Below are 19,643 nucleotides of genomic sequence, written 5' to 3'. Positions count from 1 at the left end.
TAAAACACACAAATAGCGTATTAAAACAATAACAATTCAGAATAATATTAAATTAACATTTATGATTCTTGTTAAACAGCAGTCTTGTTATCACAAAAGCAAGCTCTTAAATCTACTTAAAATTGGGGGAGTCTCTCAGCCACTGAGCAGTACATTCCAAAGGCATAATCTCTTCATAGATAAAAGTATGGATTTCATAGCAATCAAGCAACACATTTGGAATGACAAAACCACCCCATAATGGCCAGTGTAGGACATGGGCCGGCCAGCACTATGGCAGCATATCTCTATTGTAGGGGTATTAAATTATGTAAGACTAAATAAATCATGAATAAGAGTGTTTTAGTTTATGTGTGATCTAAATGGCAGTCACTGCAGATGTGCCATAACCGGTGTTATATGACAATATTAACAAACTGACACACTTGGTCAAGCCATGAAATTATATAAAACCTACAGAAATCAGGTCCTGAGTCCAATAGTCCAAATGAGATTTAAAGAAAATTAATATATGATCTTTGAGTTTCAGCCTATCATCAACAGTAACTCCATATTTTATATCTTCAGCATGAATTCCAATTTCCCACCACTACAGATGATACTAGGGGGCACAACTGAAGAATAAGAATCCTGGAATGTGGCATGATTGACTACAGCAACTATTTTGGTGGTGCTGGATATCAGATAATTACTGAACATCTAGTCAGAGATGCATTCCAAACCTTCTACTAACATTTATTGTTGGCATAAATTCCTGTGGAATGAAAAGTTAGAACTCATGAACATACTAATACTATTGTAACCGTCTCCCTGGAACACTACCATCCAGAAGAAAAAAAAATGTTAGGCAAGAACAGATCTAAAATGGAACCCTGAGGAATTGCAGGTGACAGAGTAAGATGTCGAGGAGGTAATTCTAGAAGCTATCCTGTGCATTTACTCCTGCAATGTAGCAGTAATTTGTAGTTGATCTGAAACAATCTCATAGTCGTTAGTATAAAATACTGAAAACAGTACCAGTAGGAGAAAACCAACTAAAGGTATATATCCCTGGATCCTATGAAATTAGTGAAGGCCTTTGCCAGGACCATTTTATTACACTGCCAGGAACAAAATCCACATTGAAATGGATCATGGATGTTACTTTTAAGTGAGGAATGCAGCTCGATGTGTTCCACCTTTTCAAAAACCTTGCTAACAAAGTGAAGGTCTGAGGCTACTAATTGTTCATAACATGAGGATTAAGAACAGCCCTTTTAAGGATGGGAGTGAATAGTCCTCCTTTAAAATAGATGAAATTAATCCAGAATTGCTCATTACTATGAAAAATGCGCATTCTGATTAGACATAGCAATCGCTGTGCAGATTTGTAAATCCATCATGAAACAGATATAATAACTCCAAGCAGCTCTGACTATTAATAATAGCTAGAATAACCACAGTACCCATTCTGCAAAGCAAAGAAAAAGACAAGCATCAGATGGACAGAAGTTAGTATTCCAGCCTTCCAGAGGAGGCCACAAAAGAAAAGGAAAACAAAATGTAACACTGCCAAGACATCTCAATGGGGTGCATGCATGCATGCTGCAGAGGTCCATACAAAAATTTATTAAAAACTGCATTCTGCTCACTGTCCTGTCGGGTACACTGCTTAGATATCCCTCAGAGAAGATGCAAAGGATCATTAATGTTCACACATTACTTGGAAAAGATAAATAAATTAACATATTTAAAGAAAAAGATCTTATTTATTTATTTCCATTTGTTTAAATAATCTAAAATGTAAAACAGCTATAATCCAGGATAATAATAATTCCTGACCATGTAGTTGCTGAATGAGCACCAGGTTTACCTGGAGACATACCTCTCAACTGTCCAGATTTTCACAGAATGTCGAGAGCTTTGTCTGATATTTTTGGTCTGTTCCTCTTAAAATGTATGGTTTTCTGGCAAATCACTGAGATGATTTGAGGACTGAAGACACTAAATAATGATATACATTTGAGTTTCAGACTTCAAATCCTTCAGAAACTGCATGTAAAAACTGTTACTCTAGCAGCTTTCTAAATTTATAAGAACAATAGATAAAAATGTCCCTATTTTGGGGCCTTTGTCGTTGTCCCCCCATTTTGTCGGGCTTTGTTCAGATTTCTTGCACTAAGAAGTTGAGAGGTATGCATGAAGACAAGCACCACTCCATGAACTTAGATTAGGTTTATACTTCTTAACTAACTAGCAAATATGGTCTCCCTTACAGTGGTCATAAATCCTTTAATACCAGACCCCTTGAAACCTGCTATATGTATACCTGAAACCATGGAGCAGTGCTTTCCTGCTATTTCTGGAGCCAACCTGGTAGAAGTGTGAGTCTTAAGTCAATGTAGCAATTGTCTCATGTTTTCTGACAGCCACCTATTCTCAAACAATCTGATGCGGTATTTGCGAGATGTTCTTATACACAGTTACTGGAGGCAAGACTCTCACATGCGGCCAGTAGAAATACCAAACAGGTTGTCAGAAACATAACAGCACACAATACCTGTCAGACACAGTACAGGACAAACACATAGACCTATATATACTGAGGCTCTGAAAAGTAATCTACCCAATCTAATTACCCTCAGAAACCTCAAACACTATAGAAGGCAACAACCATCATGGCACATTCTACCTCAGCTCACAGTAACTCTAAGGCTAAGCCTATACCACCTCACAGTCCAACATTATGGTCATAGGAGACTCCATTGTGAGGCTCACTGATGACCCACTCACCAGGGTGAGCAAGAAAAGGTTAGTTGCCTCTCATGGGTAATGTTCCCACCAAATCGCATATGCACTCAGGGTCACTGGCCCACAGGTACCAGTATGACTCAGTCATACTCCACATGCACATGTGAGTAAATAACCTGAGATGTACCTCCCTGGGCTATATGAAGAAAGCCATAATTGAACTCTTGGACTATGTTTCCCCCGACTGGTATGAGCCTAGCATTGAGTAGTTTTATACCTTCTCCAAGGATGATGCCACAATATGAACAGAAGGCAATTGATTTTAATAATTGACTTAGTTTTAGTGTTATTCACAGGAAGTACAATATGTATTTGTCAACCTGGGAGGATATGGTTGACAGACGGTGCTGCTCTACCAGGGTTGGTCTGAACCTGCCCCCTCTAGTTTTTTTAATATTGGTTTAAACCTTATCCACTGACATAGTACCTTTTGTTTTGGCATTAACAAACTGATAAACCTTTTGACATAGCAAAACCAACCTAAAAATGCCTAAAGGTGTAACTACTTAATGCTAGTAGACTAAACCCCACTCCTATAAGTAAGCTCTTCTTAACCTGGAGAATGTAGACATCTGTACAGTTACTGATACATGGTTTAAAGCTCCAGATGGACCAGGCTGGGAAGGAATACTGGTTGGCTAACAAAGAGGCTAAGAAAGAAATTGCAATATGAAAGAACAAGTCATTAGAAGTACTCTACCACCTTGTGGAAAGTGAGTTAATAGATGGCACAAAGGTACTATTTCAGGTTGCAAGACAAAGACAAAAAGATAAAGAAGATAGTCAGAAACCCTTCATAAGGGATGAGAACAACCTTCTAACAGTCCACAGGACATCAAAGGCAAATGGAAGAAGTACTTCCAGCAGCTTCTGAATAAAGAAAACCCCACTGAAGCTGTACTGCCCCAGATATGGCCTTCAAAGAGAGAAGAGTCCACCACAGAAGAACAGCACTAAGGAAATTAAGTCAGGAAAAGCAACAGGCTCAGATAAGGTCACAGAAGATATGACAAAGAAGGTGGGTGAGATAGAGGAGAAAGGCATATCCCAGATGACTGGAGAATAAATATACTAGTGCCAGTGTTCAAGAACAAATGGGAAATTCACGACTGTGGGTAATACAGAGGTATCAAAAAATACATGAGAGTTCTGGTACGGGTGATCAATAAATGAATATGCAGATAGCAGAAAGTAAGTTGGTAGATGAACAGTTCGGATTCAGCTCAGTCTGCAGCATAACTGACCCGATGATTGCAGTGAGACAGATAGTTATAAAGAAACTAGAGATGAAGAAAGAGTCCACCTGGGCATTCCTAGACTTGGAGAAAACATATGGCAGGATCCCAAGAAAGGTGATTTGGTCAGCCTACATTGGCTCAAAGTCCCAGGTACATTGGTAGAATTAGTGCAAGCTATGTACAATGACCCAGTGACTCAAGTACGAACAGTGCTTGGTCTCATAGAGGGGTTCCTGGTGGCAGTGGGTGTGCATCAGGGTTCAGCTCTGAACCTACTGCTGTTCATACTTGGGATTGGCTACATTAGCAAACAGATTGGAGGGGACATATCGACAAACTTGCTGTATGTAGATGATGTGACATTACAGGCAGCCTCTCAACAAGAACTTCAGCAAAGAATAGTTGTAATGGTAGCAAATGGGGGAAATCAGAAGAAACTGAGAAATGAGACAGAAGGGAAAATAGTGGAACAAGTTAACAGCTTTGAGTATCTGGGGGGGGTGGTTGAGGAGAAGGAAAGTCTTAATCAGGACATCAAAGCTAGAATCAGAGTGGCTACAGCCCACTAGCAATGAGTGCTAGGTGTAGTATATGACAGAAAAAAGCCAAAGAAGCTGAAAACTAAGATGTACAAGACAGTGGTGTGACCAGTACTACTCTATGGTACAGAAACCTGGGCAGTGAAGGCAGAGCAGTTGAGTAAGCTAGAGGTGAAGTGCCTGAGAGACATAAGATCAGAAGCCAAAGTAGCTGCAATTGCAGAAAAGGTCAGAGAGAGCAGATTACAGTGGTTCAGGTACATGTGCAGAAAACCAGAAGACAATCTGGCGAAGATGATTTGGTTCAGACAGGAAAAAGGTAAGAGGAATTGACGGCATCCAGCAAAGAGGTAGATGGAGTGTGTGAGAGAAGACCTGTGACATGTAGGCATGAGTGTTGAAGAAGGAAGAAAAGTGGCAATGAAGAGCGAGAGAGATGGTGACAGCTGACATGACATCCAGACCCCGTGTAGAAAATGGGGAAAAAGTGGGTTGAAGATGATGATGATTGATGGTTTAAAGCTGCATACAGCACCCTGGCAGGGCTATAGTGCCTCCAAACATTTAGACCTCTTGCCGCACAGGAATGGAAAAAGGTGGGTGTGTCTAAACTTATATTAAAAAACACACACACACACACACACACACACACACACACACACACACACACACACACACACACACACACACACACACACACACACACACCTCAAGCCTGGTCAAACAATATGAAGTGCTTGAGCTTCTCTATGTCCAAATTACCAAAGGAAAAGCCCTGCACCATATCCTTGCAATGCCACATTCATGGGCGACTTTAACTACCTCACAGTTAAATTGAAATCAAACCCTAGCATGCAGGCCCAGATATTCCTGGACCTTGTAAACACCAATACCATGGGACCAGATAGTGTATACTTCCATTAGGGGCACTAACGTCCTAGACCTAGTCCTCAACAATATGGGGGATTATTGCATCCCCCACTATGTGTATTTTCTGCAATACTCAGGTCAGACTATAAAGCTGTATCCTTTGAAATAAAAATAAGACCTGCGACATTGGATAACCCTGGTACTTTTAGAAATTGTATTTATTTATTTTACTTTTGTTTACCAGGATAGTCAGATTGAGCAAGAACCCATTTTCAGTGGAGACCCAGGGAGAAAAGCTACAGAAAAAAAATTACAGAGAAAATTACAATAAAAACATTTAAAATTTGCTAAAATGTGTTAATAAGATAGTCACAAAAGATAAAAGGACATAAAATACACGTTAGAGAATAGATTGACCACAGAGTATTACATGTGGAACACAAACATCCTGTAAGAGTAGCATCCTTAATTCAGTCTACAGAGTTGTAAGCAAATAGACAGCCTGCTGTTAGGGTTAGGCATCATTTCATGGCTGGATACAGAACTAGAGTGGTTAATAAAATAGGGAGGTAGACAGAAGAGTAGGGAACAGACAGGAGGAGTTAGTGTAGAAGAGAGAGGAGGAGGGAGAGAGAGAATAACAGGAGAGAGGGAGGAAGACAATTGGAAGAATTTTAAGTAAATAGATGAGGGGACATAGAATTGGTATATAGTAAAAGCAGTCTAGTTAGAGAAGAGAGGTTAGGACAGTTTTTGATGAATAGGAGGAAAGGATAGGTGGTAAAGTAATAAGTGCAGGCATTAGAAATAGATGTGGTGAATATGGGATGAGACTAGAGTTGGTAGAGTTGGTGGTTGAGGGAGTGACTTTAGCCAGGAGTGGTACATGAGCAAAGTCAATTGTTGCTGAGGAAGTCTTTTAGTTTTTTTTTTTTAAGTTAGATAGGTTGACAATGGTTAGGATCGGCTGAGGGATGGTATTCCATATTTTGGAGATGTAGTTAGAGTGGAGAGAGTCACCTGCTTTATTGTTGGATTTAGTGACCTGTAGTAAGGATTTACTAGAGGATCGGAGTAGATGAGTATTACTATATGGCTGGAAGTTTTATCAGGTTGATGTACTATTCTGTGTACAGTGGTGAGCTGAGTGAAAGTCAAGTAGTGGGGTAGTTCTAGCTAGTTTAGTTGACATAAGGCACAGCAGTGGTAAGACCTATGTGACCTGTATATGGCGAATTTTGCGATTTTATTACTGCAGGTTTCAGGCTTGGCTAGGTCATTTTTAGTTAGGTTTGTGAAAATAGGAGAGGCATATAGTAGGGTGGAAAGTACATGGGTTCGGGCTATATTCTGCCTAGTGTTGTTAGTAAGGAAAGGCCTGATTCTATACAATGAGGTTAGTTTAATGCATGTCTTTTTGATGGACTGTTGTTGTTGTTGTTGTGTCTTTCGGCTTATCCCGGCTAGGGGTAGCCACAGCAGAACTCCGGTCCACTAATGTTTGGTAGTAGATTTTTACGTGCTGAGTTACCAGCCCTGATGCACAACCTTCAACGAAGGCACGCCCATGCACGCATGCCTCCACACAGAAGACGCTCTAACTGAGAATCAAATGCGACATCTTGCTGTGAGGCGACAACGCTACTGCAAGCACCACTCTAATTTCAAATTATTGTCAATTAATACACAAAATAATTCGGTATGGGTGATGGCTGATATAATGGTGTTGTTGGAGGAATGTATTTTGGAATGGAGTAGGGGGATCATGTGATTTTCTGGGGTGAAAGACCATCAGTTTAGTCTTGGAGTAGTTCAGAATTAGTTGTGAATCAGATAGCCCTGCTTTGACTGCTAAGAAAGACTGTTGAGTTGTGAAAACAAGTTGTTTTAGGGAAGGTGCAGCACAGATAAGAGTTGAGTCATCTGTGTATTGTATGATGGAGGCAAGAGGAGTAGATAAGTGGAGTCGGTTGGTAAAAATACTAAAAATTAGAGGGCCGAGAACAGAATGTTGAAGTACTCCCACGTTGACAGGTAGTAGGGAGGAGAGTTCCTGTTGTCATTTGACGGCTTGCTGTTGCCCAGATAAGTAGCTAAGGAACCAAGTGAGAGAAGAGTGACAGGAGGGCAGCTGTCATACTGTGGTGTGGGGAGAATCCATTCTGTGTGTTAGATAATAGGCTATTAGTTAGTGGGTAGTTTAGAAGCTGCATGTGGATACATTTTTCTAGAATTTTGGAAAAGGGTGCTAAGATAGCAATGGGCCTGTAGTTATAGAGCTCGGTAGAGTTGCCCATTTCTGCAGGGGGATAATATAAGATATTTTGCAGTTTAATGGGACAGAGTTCTGAGATAGAAGGGTTGATCAGAATAGCCATGGGATAGGCAACAGAGTCTGCTGCTATTTTTAGGAATTCTGTAGGTAGGTTATTTTGCACTCACTGAATCCCTAAGACACAGACATCTTCCAAGAAGGCCTGAAAGACAAATAACTGCTGCTGGAATTGCATCTTAGACTCAATGCTAAGAAATGCAAAATAGTATCTTTCAGGAAGATGGCCACCCCTGCAAGTATTACAATGATAATACACCCCTAAAAGTAGACAGGGATTTGGAAACACAGGCACACACTGACTTGGCCTTTGAACAACATTTGCTTACAGTTATAAGAGTATAATTCCATGTTGCACAACATATAAAGCATGTATGACCATCCATATCCATAGATGCCACTGTTCTGTTGTATTTCATCCTGATAAGACAAATAATCAAGTACAATGCAGCCTTCAGCCTGTACCTGACCAGGTATATGCAACAACAGGAGTGACCACAGAGTTCCCTCACAAAAAGAACACATAGTATAGAAAACATATCCTATGGGGACTTCCTTAAAGCATTGTCCTTGTACTGTTGAGAGGTGGCCTATGCCTGGCCTACAAAGTATTATCTGATACATCTTTAATGGAACTGTTGCACATCCATAAAACAAATAGCATCAACAATTCCCATTCTAGGGATCTAAACCTAGACTGCAACACAAATAGGACAAGCTGGAGGAACATGTATATGCCTCATTAGCTGCCTCTTCTCTGGAAAAGGTTTCCTATCCATGTGAAGTAAAGTTTTTTCACTACATTTATTCAAACAAAACATGGATTAATGGATAGAGAATCACAAATTTACCACTGATCTGGCACCTGTGTCTCTATTAAAGAAAAGAAGCTTGTAAATGCTGACCAATCATGTCCTAGTTTATATCCCCCCCAACATAACGTATGGGACCAATACCTTTCTAATATTTTTGGGAAGCATGGCTAGGCAGCTCATTAGCATAGCATTCTTCTATGATCCTTTCTGGATGATGCTGGATTTACCCATGGCTGGCTTTCTTTGATAACTCAGGATTTGAGCTCAGGATCAAATTACGTTGGCCATGGGCAAATTTAGTATTAAGCACAGCCAATCACTGATTACTGCTAAAATATCCCATCTCTAAGAGAAGATTATACAAACTGGTAAAAGAGTAGAACCAGCTCCTCTGGGCATAATAACTTCATTCTGATGAAGCAAATGTAACAAACACCACTATAAACAGTGCCTCTAAGCTTTGGTTTTACTTGCAGAATAATACAATCCAGTCTCAGTCAAGCACTCTGGTGTCTTAGAGTTACTAGTCCTTTCAAAGAGTGCCCAACACAATACAGAACATTTTGAAAAGATACATTAAATGAATTATTAAGACCAAACAGTGAAAAGACTATTTAAAATCACATCTTTTGATAACTGCAACAAGGCTTTTGTATACATATAGACATTCCATCTGAAATTGTCATAGGACTACAGGATCATGCAAATAGGCTGAAGTGTTTTTAATGGTAAGAATAACTCAAATAACCAAGCTAATAAATAACCCACTAAACAGCAAAAGTGAAAAAAGACCAGGGCTTTAGATGATGCTTAGTAGTATAATACCACTAAAAGATGTGAAAAAAACTGAAGCTGGACAGCAATAAAGACTACTAAGGAAGAGTTGGACACCAGGCACAGCAAAGACTCCAGAAATGTTGTAGAACAAGGAATAATTAAACTATTAAAAAAGCAGCACATACAACAATCATCATCATACCACTCAACTTCTTTGTTAAGGGCCAAATCCAAAAATAATAAGGAGGAAAGCAACAAAGGCGCCAGATCAGCTAAAATGTTTAAATGCAGCTCTAATTCACTTATTTATTTTTACTTTATTTTATTTTTATTTTATTTTACATTTGTTAACCAGGAAAGTCCGACTGGATACATGTCCATTTTCAGTGGAGGCCCAGGGAGAAAAGCTCCAAAATAAAACATTTAACATGATGTATGCAGTAATATTAGCAATTTAACAAAAATCAAAAGAAAAATGCAAAAAGGTTACACATTTAAGAGAATGTTCTAAGTAAGGTAATATTTACAGAGATATTAATCAATTTAACAGATATCAGAAGTCAGCTACAAATAGGTTCCATAATGAAGAAAGTTTCGAAGTAAGGTTTAAATTGATAAGAGAAGTCAAAAAAGTGGGAGATGGAGGAAGCAATAAAGGGGAAAAAGAACATATTAGAGAAATGAGGGTGTAGGAAGAGGAGACAGGAAAAGGAAGGTTGTTTATAAAGAAAGAGAGGAAGAATGAGGTAAGAGAAAGGTAGGTTGGGTAGAAGGCAGCAGAGGCTGAGAAAGGAAGGTAGCAGTTCAGATGATGGAAGCTAGAGATAATAAAGGGGTGGAAGAAAAATAAATTGAAGGAGGGTATGGAGAGAAAAGGGGAATTATCTTAGATAGCTAAGATGGAAATGGATTATATCAGTGATGTTGGGTTTGACTAAGCCTAACTAAGACTGAGACAAGCTTTGGTGGAAACTCAAGTCAGTGTAGTAATTCAGACTGAGTAAATTGGGTTTTAGTCAGGGCTTAGACAAGGACATAGCCAGTTATTGTGCATGTGTGTCTTTAGTGATATTTTGAAGTGAGGTAAGGAGCAACTGGTGGTGAGTTCAGCAGGAAGGGAGTTCCATTTTTTGCCAGCAGTGTTAGAGAATAAGGAATCACCAGCTGAGTTGTTGGCTTTGGTATGTTGTACTAGCATTCTGCTGGAAGAGCAAAGGGATGCTAGGTTGAAGTATGGGGTAATGATATTGGCTAGACTGGGGGTGTGGGTAGGTTGGTGGAGGATTTTATGAGTTACCATGTGTTGGTTGTAATAGATTTGGTTGGGTAGCTCTAGCCAACCTAATTTTTGAAGATTATGGCAGTGGTGAGTTCTGTACTCTGAGCCTGAGGCAAAGCTTGCTATATTGTTGTAACATTTTGTGAGTTTGTTGAGATTTGATTTGGAAAAGTTAGTAAAGATGGGATGGCAGAAGATGTGTGCGAGCTATGGCTGTTGGCAGAAGATGTGTGCGAGCTATGGCTGTTCTAGCAGTTGGGTTTAGAAATTTCTTAATCCTATACATGGAGCCTATTTTTTTGTTTACTGTTTTTATAGTTTTGTCTATATGGACATTGTAGTTTAGATTATTATCAATGATTATACCTAGCAGTTTTGTAGTTGGTTCTGGAGAGATTATGGCACCATTATGAGAAGAGACTGAAAATGTTGGTGGTGCAATCTTCCGGGTGGGGGAGAATAGTAGAAGTTTGGTTTTGTTTGGGTTCAATAACAGCTGATGATTATTAAGCCAGTTCTCTACTTTGTTGAAGGTTGTTTGGGATAGGGATTGTAATTGTATGGGAGTTGCAGCAGAGCAGGTTAGTGTGGAGTTGTCCGCATATTGTATAGTAGTAGCATGAGGGACAGCTTTGGGCAGGTCATTTATGAAAATAGAGAAAAGGAGGGGTCCCAGAATAGAACCTTGGGGTACACCTAGAGTGATTGGTAAAAGAGGGGATAGATGCTCTTTCCACTGGACCGCTTGCTGCCTGCCATGTAAGTAAGAATGGAACCAGTTGATTGCTGGGTTGTCTATGGACAGGGATTTGAGAGAGTCTAAGAGTAGGTTGTGGTTAACCATGTCAAATGCTTTTGACAAATCAAGGAAGAGGGCAGAGGAAAGCAGGTTTTGATTGCGGTTTAGATTTATTTTGTGGGAGAATGTGAGAAGGGCAGTAGTAATACTGTGGGCTGGTTTGAAATCGTGCTGGGATGGTGCTAGGAGATTATTGTGTGTCAGGTGGTTAAGAAGTTGTTTTTGTATGCATTTCTCCATTATTTTGGCTAGGGGAGATAGTATGGCGATAGGTCTGAAGTTGGTGAGTTTAGTGGAGTTTCCCCCTTTATGAAGTGGAATAATATGAGCTATTTTCCAAATGGGTGGAATGTAGGATTCCTGGATAGAATGATTGATTAAGATGGAGACTGGATAAGCTATTACGTTGGCAGCTTTTTGTAGAAAATCTGCGGGAATTTGGTCTGCTGCCAGGGAGGTAGGTTTTAATTTTTTTAGTAATGATTTGATATAGTCTGTAGGGATGTAGTAGAATTTTAAGGGGGGGATCTCCTGAATAGCTGTGCTAGTAGTCAAGGAGGAGGGAGGTAGATTATTAGCTAGGGTTTTTACAGTTTCGGTGAAGAAAGTGTTAAAGGGTCTTAGCTACAGAATCAGTGGGTAGGTGTAAAGATGTTGATGGGGTGGGGGTAGCAGATTTTCCTGGGTGTAGTAGTTTATTCACGCCTGACCAAAATTTTTGAGAGTGATTTTGTTGTTTTTGCTGCAGGTTGATATAGTAGCTTTGCTTGTCTTGCAGGATGGATCTTTTATCTTCGTTTTTGTTTAAATAGCTGGTGGGCTTGAGGGGATTTAGTGGATCTCCAAGAGGTAGATGCTGCATTTCTGGCTGTTAGTTTTTGTCTGGTAGTGTTGGTAAGCCATGGAGCTATTTTGTTTTTGATTCTGATTCTACATGTGGGAGCATAGTTGTCTAGAATCGCTAGGAATCTGGTGTTAAAGTAAGAAACTGCTTGGTCAAGAGGGAGTAGTTTCAGATTGTCCCATTTAAAAGAGTTTAAATCAGATAGGAAACTATTTAGGTTAAAGTTTTTTTTTAATCGGAGAGTTTTAAAGGTGGTTTGGTGGGGCAGGTCTTCTCTATTTCCCATTATGTAGGTTAGCAGGTGATCGCTCATGGCCTCAGGTTGGGTGCCTGATTTGTATAAATGTGGTTTGTTATTTATTAAGATCCAGTCTAAGATGCTTTCCTTATTGCTGTGTTTGTTGATTCTAGTGGGGGTAGAATTGTTTGGGTGAAACCATGTAAGTTAATGTAGGTAGTGGGGAAGTCAGCTGAACAGGATGTCCAGCCGATGTTAAAGTCCTTGAGAATGATTGTTTCTTGGGGGTGGGTGGAGGATAACCAATGGAGGGTACTTTCTAGGGTGTTAATGTTATTGCCTGGGGGAATATAGCTACACACTATGTTGATAGATTTGTTGTTATTGAGTTGGATTTTAGAGAGGATAGTTTCTGTATTGGTGGCAGTCAGGTTTAATGGGATGTTAATTGTGGATAGCTCGAGGGTGGATTTGTATAGTATGGCAACTCCACCTCCTTTTTTACCTGTACGATCTATTCTAGTAATACTGTAACCAGGGGGGAAGTATTTCATTGTCAGGGATTGTGGGTTTGAGCCAAGTTTCAGTGAGGCAAAAGATATCGGGGGAGTGGATGTCTATGACAGCATGTAGCTCTTGTAGTTTGTTTTTTATACTTCTGATATTTAGGTGGCAGACTAGAAATGCTTTGGGGGCATTGTGAGAATTTCTTATGTTGGTGGGAGTTTTTATTTTGGTGTGAGTGGTAGCTGGAGAGCTAGGGCCTGGGTTGGGATGGATATCTCCGTCAGCTATGAGGTTAGGTAGTAAACTCTTTATGAGTTTGGAGAATTTTAGTAGGAGTTGGTAATAGTTTTTATTCTTTGGGTTTAAGTAATTAGTTTGTATGGAAAGTATAGGTTTTGGAGTGGCCCAGTGTGTGTGAAGAGGTGGGTAGTATTACAGGAGGGGTTTGTGTATATGTGGAAGTGGCTGATGTTGGAAGTAGTGGTGTTAGGTAGTACAGTGGCTTAAGTTTTAGAATTGAAGTGGTGGTAGGTGTAGACTTAGTGGGTAGTTTGCTAGATAAATTAAGAGAAAAAATGTGTGGTGATGAAGTAGAGTGATTTGCAGGAAAGTGTGGGAAGGGGGGTGTGTGAATTAAGGCTGAGTAGTGATTGGGTGAAAGTGGTTAGTGGGATTGTTCAATTAATGGGGGTGTGTGCTTAGTTAAGTATATATGTAGAAGTAGTGGGGGCGGGTGGAAATTGGGGGCAGGGTAGGGGAGCGGAGTGAGCCCCAGGGCGAACAGAGCAGGTAGAGCCAGAGAAGGATCAAATGCAGGGAAAACAATCAGTGAACTGCTGATTGTTTGGGTAAGTAAAGGTGATAGTGAAATGTGTGGTAGCAATGGAGGGAGGAAGGAGTGTAAGTGGGTCTGACAGAAAGTTAGAGAGGGGTGTTTGGTAAAATTCTGTATGCTGGAGGCAAAATACGCAAGGGGAAAGATCCTGGAAGGGGGGTGGTGCCACCTAGTGGGCAAGGGGTGAAACTACAACCAAGGCTGAACCAGAGAGCAGCTCTAAGGAAAAGGTAGTTTTACACAGATAAAGTTAAGGAGGCTGTTAGAGTGGATATACTGATTAAAGGAGGGGGAAGGGTTTAGCTGCTGGCTGTCCTGGCTATGGAGTTAGCAGTAGGCACATGAAGTGTATGTAACAAACTGGAAGGTAGGTAACAGTCAGAATGAGACGTACTTTCTTGAGTTCTTTGGGGGAGAGATGACCAAAGAGGTTTGTCTCTTTTCCTTAGCTTTAGGAAGGAGGCAGCAGTCTTGGACAGGATAAATACCCTAGACATGGTACTGTTCAGGTGGTTGTTGAGCTGGGTGCACAAAGGGAGAAGAGGAAATGTGTTGAAATAGGCAGTGAGACTAAACATAGACTGTAAGCAAAGTATGTGATAAAACACTGTACATGTGATAATAAATTGGCCATAGATGCAATAGGTTGTTGTCCAATAACAAATTTAAGTTAACACAGGCTTACGTCTATAAGCAAATTAAATGGTAAAATACTGTATATTAGAAAACACATAGGCCAAACAAATGCTTAGGTCATTATCCAAAGTATGTTATTTGAATTAACACAGGCTTCGGCAAGGTAGAAGCAGCTGGTAAGAGACTGAGTTCTTCAAGGTCTAAAACACAATGTATCAAATGGTTCTTAAGTCCGCTACCAGTCCGCTTAACCAGCAAATCTAGTAACAGTTTAAAAATAAAGTCTATATCGAAAAGCAGTATGTCACCAATAATGTCTAGCAGTCAGTCACTTAGAAATTAACAAAACTGCAAGTTTTTTTATCAACATGCATTTTTTGAAGAAGAAGATGTATGAAATTATAATGTGTAGCATTGATGACTGTAATCAAAAGTATTTTACCAGAAAATTAAAATTTGTATGTGGAACTAGGCAAATATATGAGCTAACATCAGTGTCAATGAGACGGATGGTAACCCGGAAGTGGAAAAAAGGAAGGCAGAGCAACCAGACAAGACTAGAATTCAGACCTGTTAGGAAATTTGCAGACATAAATCCAGTTCAGGAGCACAACAAATTACAAATTGAGCAAATAATACAAGAGATGATGCAGGCATTCCTGCATAATAGTGGACAGTTTTAACATTGTTGACTAAGATGATAAAGTAATCAGAGTGATTAAAATAAATACTTGCAGTTCTAAACTGGGAATAAGAGAAGGAGCATTCCAGTGTGAAAAACAGTCAAATAATTAAAAACTTTGTCTGCAACGCAAGCTCTAAAGGAGAATATTTCTTAAGTTTAAACATACCTCAAGGGTCTGGCTAAATCCAACAGCAGAGAGGGTGATTCAGGCCACTAAATCAATCACTGAAAACCACAACAGACGTATGTCATTAAGCAGTGAAAATGTGCTATCATGCACAATAACCAAATGGGTAAAAGATTAAGGTCCAGAGATACCCATTTATATGTATGAAGGGATGATCTTTACATGGATTGTTTCTGTAGGATGGGAAAGAAGAAAGGGTAGAAACAAACCCAGTATTAGTACTAAAGATCAAATTTTTTCAGTTTAGAAACGTTTCCCCAGAAATCAATTTAATGAGATCTCTGGAGACATTCAGTAACTAACTTTTTATGATAGATTTAAAAAACTTAAATGTGACTAGATCATGACCATAGAGAAACAAGCTGGATAATATAGGCCTGATGGTAGCGAATTAATGAAGACAGAAAAAAAAGTGGAAGAGATTCTGACCCTGAAGTACTTCATAATGGATGGGTGCCTTGTAAAAGAGATTAGATCTGAATTTATCCACAAATAACTGCTTTAAAAGATAACAAATAAGCACACTGCTTGCAGAAGGACTGAAGCAAATTAATAAGTTGGTTAATGGTTTGCAGCTGACCAGGTAAAAGCTTTAATAAGAACAGTAAAAATGGCCTACTTAGTTTTCTAGAATTCAGGGATGTGAGAACAATGTTTGCAAGAGTAAGAATTCTGAAAATACTTCTGCCTAGAACAAACTATGGAGATTCTTGAGAAGATGCTGTACTTTAGTCGACAGTCAAGGGTTTGATTACAGATGGCTGCTTCAAGAATTTTATTACAGGATAGGAAAAGAGCAAAAGGTCAAAATCATTAGCTGATTTGCAGACTTTGTCTTTAATAATGGTATTAGAATGGCATTTTTACACTAAGAAGGAAATAAGCCCGCTATAAGAAAGAATTAAAAAGAAACAAACCTGAAGTATGAAATATTCACAATGTTTAATAAACCATAGAAAGAATAATTGAACTATAGCTGCCATAGTTATGCAGAGGCATAAAACATTTATCAGCTTTAAAGAGATCTTTCTACAGTAGAATGGGACAGCAAGGGGTTGATGGGGAGTGAGGACATAAGAAAGGAAAATATATGAAGTAGTGAATTCATTTTGGTACTTTTCCGTTATCGGGGCAACACATGGGCTTCCACCCAGTCGAACTATCCCGGTAAAGAAATGTAAAAATAAAAGTAAAATAAAATTATGTTTCTAAAGCCTAGCCAAACTATCCATTTATGCTGTGCTGACGAGATCAGTAAAAGAAAAACTGAAACATGCATCCTTTATTTATTTATTTTTTTATTTATTTTTGGCTTTATTGGCCTGCCCCTAATTCTGGACAAATCTAGATTGAACATTACGTCTACTTAAACGTTTCAAAACCGTACAGTTAAATACTCATTTGCTTGTTCTTTGTGTTAAGATGACACCCAATGAAGTTATATGGACTGTGATTTTCTTTTGAATAGTTTGACGGTAGATGGACACATGCCGTGATATAGCAAGATTTTATTTTATCTAAACAAATTACGCATTGTGATATTTTAAAGGTTGGTAGATATAAACTTATGTTCGGATCTAAGTATACATTTTCACACATGTTTGTACTGCAGGAAATAAAATTGGTCATTTTGCATTATACATGAGTTAAACAATATATTTCTGCAGCGTAAAAGACGACGTCTTCCAAAACTGTCGTAGAATAAAAAGCAAGGCTATGGTTGTGAATACAAGTGCGCCATGCTACTGTTTTACTAAATATTCTGTAGAACAGTATTTTTTTTCTACAAGAGCCCCATAAAATCAGACACAATCTTCATGGCAAAAATATTACTGGAAAATGTTGATATGAGATGCCCTCTATAAATGGGCACCAATCAATCTCTACTGCTCTATAAAAGACTTAGCTCCTTGCTTACTTGCCATAAGAAGCAAGCAAACTAATGATTTTAATAAATAATTGTTAAAGCTTTTGAAAACAGGGAGTACTAGAGACAGTGGGGAGCTTAGGACTCTACTTGCAAATTAGGTGAATTTTTTTCCCCACCAACCACACACACACATGCAATTTAGGTATATTTCTTCCACCAACCACATACACACACACACTTCTACATGCATATTAGATGGATTTTTTTCCACCAACCACAGACTTGCACACAAACACACCACCTCACTGAGGGAGTCCGGTCAAGCCAACCACCTAGCTCATGCTGCTAAAGCATTTAAAAAAACATGATACTACTGCTTAATCTGAAGAAGTCTTGTTACTGATGAAAGTGCTCATTATGTTTACCTTCAATAATGATCTGAAAAAGAAGTCTTCTTTGTTATGAAGTTTTCTTTTAAGCTGGAGCTCAGGAAGCTTACGCTTTTCATTCATAACTGAACATCTGGTATATCCTACTTCTACTTTTATGTTTGCCCTGGTGGGCTACCACAATAACCCACCAGGTGTGGATTGCCATGCTCAGGGTTTACACATTCCAGACAACTATTTAATATTTATGTCTACTGTACATTAAAAAAAAAAAATCCTAACCCGAACCTTCCTTCACTAGTGTACCATGCTCCCCTCATAAATCCTCTCCTCCTGTCCAAACTTTCAAACTACAAAAATTGCACTCTTAAGCAAGAAAACTGAAAATGGTAAAAATCTGGAATATTTTTCAATGCACTACAGAGACAAAACTCAAACATGGAAACTTCAATACATTTTTCAACAATTTGTTATTCTGCCACAAAAGTGACTGCCATGATGACACAATTGGCAGAGTCCACATGCTGCTTGTTAATTAAAAGCCTTAATGCCACCTCCTTACCTCTTACTCCTCAACCTGAGACATAAATCACAACTGGCTGAACAGAGAAATCATCAGCTAACAAAACCAGTCCCTGTGTTTACTCTTTCAACCTCCTCTAACCTCTCTTCACCACTTCAAATTATTGCTTGATAGCCCTATTCCCTGGTCTTTTTTTGCCCTTAGAAGATCTTAGCATTGACTGACTGGGCCCCAGGATCATAAACTGCACCAAATCTCCAATCAGTATAATCATACTTATCTCATCAATAAGCTTATTTTTGTTGTGATCTTGTTTAAATCAGGAATAATAGAGCAAGGGAAGACAACAGTAACTGATAGCAAACAAACAAAAGCATAAATCTACTTGAACAATAACACATATGCAAAACGAAAAAATATAAAAAGAAGTGCAAAGTACATTGGAAGTTAAATGAAATCCTACTATCACTATGTGTCCAAAAAACTTAAAAGAATAATTACAATTATTTAGAAAGATCTAAGTTGTTCATTGCAGAGGTAGGTGAAGAACTAGGTTTTATACTTTTTTAATTAAAAGATGGGGTAGTTCAAGAAGAAAAGTAATTTTCTCAGAATTTGGTTTTGGTTTGCTTACATAAGATCTACACTGCTTCATTATAAACAGATGTATCAAAGAAAGCCTCACAAAGGTCATTAAATAAATTTCTTTTTTTTTTTTTTTTTTTTTTGGTGGGGGGATGCAGATTCTTGAGATGGGTCTGACCATGTATCCTACCACCTCACCTTTTTCCCTGTGCTCTACAAAAGTCTTGCAAGGGATGACCCTGAGAGGTACAGCAGAAGAGACCTCATATTTCTTGGGCTAGACAGGGAAGAAAGGGCAGTTCAGCTGCATCAACATTCTCAGTAACTAACAGGACTTTTGTGTGCTAGGACTACAGCTATCCCTCTTTTAACAACCAGGTGTGGTTCAAAGCCCACTATGTTGAGTTCAGGAGGTGCATGTTTCACTACTCTCATCCTCTCTCCAATCCCAACCCTTACTCCTTTCATCTACCAGCTGACCCCTAACCCAAACAATAATACTCCCGCATACTTCCCCTAACTGCTGCACTTACCTTACTCCAACATGCATGCTTGTTCTAGTGTTTTCCACGTAAGCTGTGATACTGTGGTCTATAAGCAGCAAGGACTTGATAAAATGAAGCAGACTTCATATTTATTAGTATATCTTTTCAGGCTAATACATGTATGGTCGAAACTTGACTTTATGCTCAAATGATCATGCCAATGCACATAGCTTTCTTTCCTCTTGTTTGAAAACATCCAACTGGCATATAAATAAGTATAGAAAGCAATACTTACAATGATGTTTTTAAGAGGTGGTCTCCTTGCAGAGCCGCAAAAATTAAAGAAAAATGTGTCTAAGCTATCAGCATCATGCATGTATGATTTCCAGGAGATCTAAACTTCACTTATCTTCTAGGAGT

The 19,643-nt window shown here is 39.0% G+C and overlaps 1 protein-coding gene across 2 annotated transcripts in view; it reads right to left on the bottom strand.

The window, feature by feature from the left end:
- GALNT17 (polypeptide N-acetylgalactosaminyltransferase 17) overlaps window positions 1-19,643 on the bottom strand; it is a 1,233,091-nt gene that overhangs the window by 777,808 nt on the left and 435,640 nt on the right. The window lies entirely within an intron of this gene.

This window comes from Protopterus annectens, chromosome 13.part0, assembly GCF_019279795.1.
Source record: "Protopterus annectens isolate FY-2018-M chromosome 13.part0, PAN1.0, whole genome shotgun sequence".
NCBI classification, from domain to species: Eukaryota; Metazoa; Chordata; order Ceratodontiformes; family Protopteridae; genus Protopterus; species Protopterus annectens.
This window is presented reverse-complemented; position numbering and strand designations above follow the sequence as displayed.